The sequence below is a fragment of the Hemicordylus capensis genome, chromosome 6 (genome assembly GCF_027244095.1).
Source record: "Hemicordylus capensis ecotype Gifberg chromosome 6, rHemCap1.1.pri, whole genome shotgun sequence".
In the NCBI taxonomy this organism is placed as follows: Eukaryota; Metazoa; Chordata; class Lepidosauria; order Squamata; family Cordylidae; genus Hemicordylus; species Hemicordylus capensis.
Genome location: NC_069662.1, coordinates 60154434 through 60162976, shown reverse-complemented (window position 1 = coordinate 60162976; position 8543 = coordinate 60154434). Strand labels below are relative to the sequence as shown.

General features: G+C 45.0%; 1 non-coding gene across 1 annotated transcript; it reads left to right on the top strand.

Annotated features, from left to right (window-relative positions):
* Nucleotides 1-7296: 7296 nt before the first annotated feature.
* LOC128332202 (small nucleolar RNA SNORD94) lies at nt 7297-7440 on the top strand. The gene has a single exon (XR_008310618.1). It is a non-coding gene; the product is annotated as a small nucleolar RNA SNORD94 (small nucleolar RNA).
* The last annotated feature ends 1103 nt before the right edge of the window (nt 7441-8543 follow it).

Here is an 8543-nt window from a genome sequence, read left to right as displayed (position 1 = left end):
AGGATTCAGCTCAGAAAAGTAAAAGCTTCTGTGGACATGTATGATCAACTCTTGCAAGCAGGTACCAGCCTAAAGTTGCTTATTCTGTCTGGCAGCTGCCTGGCTGGAGCTGATATGGGACAGGGTTGACACACATTTCTTATACTGAACTGTAGAATTGCTTTCTCCCAAAACTCTGCTGCTAATTGATTTAAAGGATAGCTGATATATCATGGGCTTATTTAGTCAACAGCCTGCTTCATCAGGTGTTCAAAATCTCTATGTATGATGGGATTGCTGAATGAACTGCTGGATTGCTAATTCTTGATGTCTTGGGTTCTGGATCATCAACTACTATATGCTAACTATTCTCCATTCTGTACAGCTGTTCTTGGTTTTTGTAGTCAAGGACATCTCGATAGGTTATCCCCTTCACGTGCTCCAAGGCAGGACTGTGTTAATTAGCTGAAAACAGAAGCCTCTAGAGCCTGTGTTCTTACAGTCCTGTGCCGCTCCAGGCAGACTTATTCTCTTCTCCTCATGTCACCTCTTTTCTGCTGATATTAACCTTATTCCTCTCAATTTTACCTTACTTATCTTCTCTACTATTATTCCTCTTGCTAAAATAAAATAAAAACATCCTTCCCTTATATTTTCCCTCCCCTCGCTCCAACCTCCCCCATCCAATTTCTACCGGTATGGAGCGTGCAGGGATGCTTAAAAACATCTGCGTGCTGACTGGGAGGGCTGGAATTAACTTCCCTCATTATTCCCTCAAGAGCCCTAGGAGCCCCGTTGCCAAGTGCATCCTTGCCAGCCGCCTCAGAGCCGCCCGGCGCAACACAGAGTACTGCCACAGTGAGTCTCCTGCCCTCGGGCCACGAGACTCACAGTACAGGGACAAGGAGAGCAGGATCAGGCACCAGGAGTGCTCTGAAAGAGCAGGCAGGAGCTTTGCAGCTGACCTCCCTGCTTACAAGCCGCCTCAGAATGGCAGCGTTGGGCCCGCTCACTAATCCGCCTCAACGCAGGTGAAACTCAGGGCCTGGACAGAAAAGGCCACAATGGTGGTAGCAAGCATTTCGAAGCTGCAGCTTATTCAAGATGGTGGCCGCAACGGAAAGGGCGTGAAAACTGCTGGCGGCCCTCAGGAACTGCAGAAATGGCACACGGACAACACCAGGTGCAATACCCAGGGACACCAAGAGGAACTGGTGAGCTCTTTCCAGGGGGAGGGTAGCTCCCTCGTGGGTCCCTCTAATCAGACTATCAGGCTGCCAAAATCAGTACCCCCAGAATGGCAAGCCTAGTTCTAGAATGCCATTGTGGAAATAGTTCATTAGCTTAAGCCTGTTAAGAAAAGTAAAAAAGCAAAGAGGCACAACCAGGTGTCATCCTCCTCAGAGGAATCTTCTACTGAGCGCACACACACACCCCCGCCAGTCTCCCAAAAAGGCAAAAAGAAAGAAAAAGCATACCAGTCTCATGCAAAAAGGGCAAGGGACTTTTAAAACATTATGATAAAGAGGATTATTCCTCAGAACAGCCAGGTCCTGATTCGGGGGACCCCACTCCCTTGAATATGAGTGAGACGAGTATCCAGAACCCTGATGCCCTTCAAGACAAGGAGGAAGGGGAATGGTCTGGCGGGGAGGAACCTGAATCTAGTAACATATTACAATGTTTGTCTCTGAGGACTTTAACCTATTAATGACCAAGTTGATAACAACTTTAGGGTTACAGTAGAAGATAATGCCTGAGTCCACCCAAACAGCCAAAGGGGATTTAGTGTTCCCCAGGGCCAAACCTAGAGACATAATACTACCGATGCCAGACTGTTTTACAGAAACCATAAAACAGGAATGGCTGCTTCACGGCCAGGAGGGGAGGGGCATTTATTCACCTGTTCACCATCCTCAAAAATGACGGGTCCAAAAGAGCAGTATAAGTACCTCAACAAGTGGGTACATGATGAAAGATTCCATATGGAGTCACTGAGGTTGATAGCGAAATCTCTTCACCACAGGTCCTCCTGGCATCAGTGGATCTAAAGGAGGCCTACTTCCATGTACCCATACACCCCAGCAGCTGGGCATTTCTAAGGTTCAAATACACTGAAATAGACTACCAGTATACGGCTCTACTCTTCAGGCTGTCCTCAGCTCCGAGGGTTTTCACGAAGGTCCTGGCCCCTCTGATGGCCCATCTATGGCTTCAGGGGGGTGGGGGTGGCGTGGCATGTCAGGGTCTTCACTTATTTAGACAGTCTCTTGATCCAATCGAAGACAAAGGACTCAGCAGAATCAGATATGCAAAACACGCTGAGGACCCTACAGGAATACAGGTTCCTAGTAAACCTCAAAAAGAATCAACTCTATCCTTCTCACAGGATTCAACATCTGGGAGTTGTTATAGACACGGGACACGATCAGTTTTTTCTACCACAGGACAGGGTCCGGACATTGTCCACAGAGGTCAATCTGGCGTATGCAACCCTGGCAGTACATCTCTTAACCTTAGCAAGACTCTTGGGCCTGATGGTGGCAACACTGGAGGCAGTTCCCTGGGCAAGGTTCCACCTCAGGGAACTTCTGTGGTTCCTCCTTCCATATCAGCCAATGAAACATGTACTCAAATACACCACTCGCTTCTCTGGTGGTTTTCACCACAGAACCTGCTGGGAGGAATGTTGCTGAACTATAACTCCCAGCATTCCCAGTTGGGGAATTGGAAAAGATTGTAGCTGGGGTACAAAGTGCCCCAGATGTTGATGAAGTACAACTCCTAGCATCTGTAGCCCTAATAGATTGTGCTGGGGCACAAAGTGGCACATGTTGCCCATCCCATCCGTGATCAAAACTTAAGCAAGGAATGCTTGCATAATGTTAACCATACAGAGCAATGAGTTCCAGATGGCTCGTGCAAATATGCCAAGCCACTTTCTAGGGGCAGTTTGAGTATGCAATTATTATAAGTAATTTTAAATCCATACCCACGCACACCCCAGTTAGGATTTGGTCTGTTAAGAACTGGTACCACCATAAATCAGGTTGCTACTAGCTACCTACCAAGAGTAGAAGGTGTATAATGAACTTGGCTGGCTGCGGTCAGAGCGCAGAGCAGGGTTGTGGGGCGATTTGGGAGAGAAACAACTCAGATGAAGACATCACAATGTTGATGTTGCTAAATTTCACCACTGACATTGATGAGTGTCTAGTATTTTTATAACCATTTTAACACTCATACAATTTTAACATTTTGACATTTTAACACTTGTATGCAGTGTACAGCTACAGCTATTCCCCAGTTATGTGGAACGCAGGTATAGGAGTGCATTGTTGACTTTTAAAATGAATGCAAGTATGTGGATATATAAACAAGCACAAGCTCTCAGATTTAAATTCCATTTCAGCTTATCTTGTCCTTTTGAGTTTGACTTGGGAATTCTGCTAAGTGTTCAGAAGAGAACTAGAATGAAACACTGCACCAGTGCAGGCGTTGTATCTTTTGATAGCTACAGATTTAAAACCAGCCAACTAAGTCTCCTGTGTCAGAACATCTCAGAAATTGAATTTGTTGACTGTATATTCAACAGGGAGATAAACTAGTCATAGCTCCACCAACAAGTGCACCTTGTTGCATTCACAGAACCCTCTTTTCCTTTTTTTTAATGTACACTGCTATGTGAACGTTTATTTGAAAGGCAGTATATAAATTATTGTTAATGATAACTACACAACAAGAAGAGCTAGTTTTTTCAGAGCACAAAACTAATTCTGAGTCATTTGTAATCTGAAATACACTCTGTGGGCAAGAATGTCTTCCCTTTATTGGTTCAACAGTGGGATTTATTGTCAGCAGTAAAGCTGAAGAACCACCACCTCTTCCTTTTCTATTGTCCAGGGCTGAATAAGGAAGCAAACAAAAACCTCGAAGAAGCTGCTGCTGGGAACACGGGTTGCAAGTTGTGAGGGGAGGAAACTAGAATGTGTTTTTTAGGGGCATCTCTGCTGGGCAGATGCGGGAGGGACAAGGGAGGTTGGTTGTATTATTCTCCCACCTATCAGAAATATCTTCAGACAATTTAAAAAGGATGAAAGAAACTGCTCAGTGCTGGCACTGAATTCTGTAGCCAACTCAATCATGAGTTACACCACAGTGGGACATACACTGGATACAGAATAAATTCATTAGTGTTTATTAACTGAACATGTCATGAAACTACTTACTTTGTGTGCTGGTCACAGTGGATGTGTGTTTTCTTGCACTCAGCCTCCTCCTCCAATGCAACTGGCTGACTGGCAGTGGACTGCATTCCCCATTTCTTGCCCCTCCCTCCCTCCTGAACTGGCTGGTTCACCAGCACACGCTGCAGCCTTCAGCCCACTCCAGTTCTCTGCTCAGAGTTTTGATGCTCCTCTCCCTCTGGCCCCTGGCTCCTTCCTTGCTCAGCGATTCTTGCCTACTCCCTCACCTGCTCTCGCTCCACCTCCCTCCCTCCCTCCCTCCCTTGCCCTGAGTCAGGCAGCAACTCAAACCAAGAGCAGAAGAAGCCCCAGTGTTTGTCAAAAGCCTGCCTCCATCCATGTTCACTGTTGACCAGCGAGGAACTGGGACCTGTGCAGAAGCCAGCTGCTACCTTACTTGCACAGCTGACAATCAGCTGATTGTTGACTTCACCTCTGGGTCCCTCTCTTCTGATGTGTGACTGCTGAGTGCCACTCTGGGCATTTGGAATGCTCCCACTTGGACTTGCAGTGGGTCCCCCACAGACCCCTAAACTTTCCACAGGAGGTGCCTACAACTGGGGCACCAACTCTCCAATGGTGGCAGCGGGGCAGCTCCTGAAAAATGGCAGCTCAAGTTTCTTGAGCTCCATCCCTGAAAGGGATCATTCCTCTTGTTCATCTCTCTTCTCACAGCCCCTCACTCAAACATAAGAACGTAAGAACAGGCCTGCTGGATAAGGCCCAAGGCCTATGTAGGAATGTCTCTAGGAAGCCAGATGCCTCTAGGAAGCCCACAGGCAAGAGGTGAGGGTATGCCGTCCTGCTGTTGCTCCCTTTCAACTGGTATTTAGAGGTATCTTGCCTCTGAGGTTGGAGGTGGCCTATAGCCACCATACTAGTAGCCATTGATAGACCTGTCTTCCATGAGTTTGTCTTTTAAAACCATCCAAACTAGTGGCCATTGGGAAGATACTCCCCATCCCAAGCAAATTCCACCAATTTTTGCAATCATATTTGATACATAAGCAGGCTAGTAATTTTTGTGGGCTTAAAGCTGCTAATTATGTATCAAATATAAATTCAAATGGTGGGACGGGAAAGTAGGAGTTGTGTCAAGATTGTCCTTTGATCCTAAGCATGTTATGTGTCAGTCCACTTCCAAATTTAAACGCTCGTGTTTAACATAATCTTAAAAAAAAAACCAGTCATGTTTAGCATAACAAGTAAACCAGCTCTAAATGTAGAATAGATCTGTGATTTATGCTTTATTGGTTTTTCCATCTGCAGGAACTTCTGTATCTCTGGAAACATCAAACAATCTCCTTGATCTCTTATGTTTCTATGGAGATAGAGAACCTGTTCAGGAGAATGATCTTAGAGACAGGGAGTTGGAAGAACTGGTAAGAAAGGGAATTGTGTTGATTGATAGGTGTATATATGCATTGTTTCACTCCTTTAGTGTATAACATTAATAAAAACAAGACTTTTAGTGAAACTGGAGTATTTGTAAATTATTGTAATATATCTGTGATTTTCTTCAAAACTGAAACCTTGAGAGGAGAGTCTGCTGCTAGAGTAGCTTTTCATAGCAATTTTAGTCAACCTCTTGAGGACATGGTAAAGGAAAAAATATTCAAAACATCCAAATATCCAGCTGTCTAGTTACTCTGAGTGATGATCCTGTGTCTTCATTTCCATTCCAATTCCTCTAGTTCTAGAGATAATTTTATGAGAGAATGTATGATGGTGCATCTGCTAGAAGACTGATACTTGAAATCTCTTTGCAGGAAGAAGCCCCGGTAAAGAGAAAGCAGAGGAGTAACTTCTGGAATAACCGTAATCAACTTGGCATTATATGGAGGTATAAAAAATGGCACCAGCACTTTTTTGGGATGTATTTTTATGTACTCCTATTAGGGAAATATGGATATTTCTTAAACCATGTTTTAACCTCCTTTTAGAAGTTGGAGATAGGGGGAAATTTCAGACCACATAATGGTTTGTTTAACATTCAAAATAAACTCCTCTCCCGCCGCCCCCAAATATTTTGATCTCCAAATGGTCAGGTTTCATTCTGATGCACATAACTTGTGTTTTAAATATAGGGAAATCTAGAATTGCTCTGAAATGCTTTAGGTGTTTGTTTCATGGCAGAAAATTATGGATACTTTTTGGAATTGGGGAGAGACAGACTTACGCATGTACAGTGTGTGTTCTGAATGTGTGGTGGGACTGTGGGGATCATGTGCTCCAGCTGAGGGAGGCAGCAGGATCATACTTCTTCTGGGGAGGCAGCAGGATCATACTTCTTCTCACACCTGAGTAGCTACTAGCTGCTCCTACTGCTACCTCATGTCTAAATGTGGCATGCACTTGCATATTTCTAGAGGTTGGTTTGAGATGTGTGATCTTGCTTTTGCGTGCAAAAGGTCCCAGGCTTAGTTCCCTGCACCTCGTGCTAAGAGGATGGTCTAAGGAGGTGATGGAAAAGACTGAGACCCTGGTGATCTGCTACCAGTCAGAGTAGAAAATACTGGTCTAGGCAGACCAAATAGGCAGTTTCACATGCATATATTCACTGTTGTACTCTTTCCTCCAACTTTGAACACAGGGAGAACAACAATGCTGAGAGAATATTTAACCTAATGCCAGAGAAAAATGCACATTCCTATTGCACAGTTATCAGAGGAATGGTGAAGGTACAGCTGTAATCCTCTCTACAGAATGCCTGCTCCTGTTAGGCTTGTGTCTCAGATTATTATTCTGATGCTTCTAATGTTTTTGTTTTCTTGCAGCATAGAGCATACACCAGTGCTTTTGACATGTACGCAGACTTGTTGAATAACAGGCTTAAGGGTGAGTTATGGGGGTTTGGGGTAGCTGTGTTAGACTTCCTATTGTTCAGTGTCGTGTGCAACGTGGGAGGGGCTTTACTATGAAAGTGGGAGGCACTGTGCCTGTGGTGCATGGCCTTGCGCCGTGGTACATGCTTCAGTGTGTGGGAGGTTGCATTGAAGATGGTGTTGGTTATGGTCTTGAGATAACTTGCCTTGTATTTGTCTGACTTTGGCAGTTGGGATTGTTGTTTGCAGCAATGATGATTGGCGCAGGGGTACGGACCTCAGCTAGATCATGGGAGCTGAGTGTGAGTATTTGTGTTCCAGCATCGCTGGCATGTGGCTGGCTTTCTGGAGACTGACTCACATGAGAACTTCGCCTTACTCTGAGCTGCCTTAGAAATAATCAGTGCAAATGATGATACAGAATAAGAAAAGTACCTACTATTCAGCACAACAGTACAAGTGCTTACAGTGTAACTCTTAATTCTTTCAGCTGATGTGTATACTTTCAATGCACTCATTTCAGCTGCTGGAGAAATGAAGGAAAAATACGTCGAAAAATGGGAACTTGTTGAAGTAAGGAGAAATGCATGAAAACCTTGCAAACGTGATGTTTCTGCTTTGCCAAATAGCACCCTTATATCCATGAAGCTGAGCAGTGAGCTAAACAATAAGGCCTGTGGTTCAGAATGTCTGAAGCTGAATAATATGTAGCAAGCCTTTAAGGACTGTGTGGAGGCGGCCATTCCCAGTGCAGCCACCTTTGCACAGTATTGTACTTTTCCAATGCGGAGCGGGGGTGGGGGCCCTGTACTGCTCCAGCAATGTGTAGGAAGGTACATAGGAAGCATTGAGAGGTGTGAGTGGACGACACTGGAAGGTGTAGTTTCCTCATAGAGCTCTATGGGGTAAGTGTTTGAAGGGACTTCACCTCCCAGTGTTCCCTGCGTGCCTTCCCAGATACTGCTGGGGCAATACAGGGCAGTACAAGGAGACTACACACAGACACACACACAAAGTGCACAGTACTGCTGGGTGCATACTAAGAACATAAGAACAGCCCTGCTGGATCAGGCCCAAGGCCCATCTAGTCCAGCATCCTGTTTACTACAGCATGCAGTATTAAATATGGATGATATTGCAGTGCAGTATTTGATTTTTTGCATATTTTGGCCCAATCTGATACGGTCATCTGTGCAAGACCAGAAGTGGATGGACTCAGATACAATGACTGTTGTACCAATGCAACATCACAAATGGTGGTGTCCTAGTGCAGTACAATTATTATTTCAAACTTTCAGAAAAGCCAGTCACAGGAGAAGAGGGGTACATGTTGGAGACAAGAAATGGTAGGCGGTGCTTCTCTACATGACCAACACCAAAGACCCTCTTTGAGCCACAAAGTGGCAAGACCCATTGCCCAACAGTCCCACAGTGGATGAGCAGACACCAAAGTGACCGTTTATTGCCATAAGCTCCACCAACAGGCATTGGT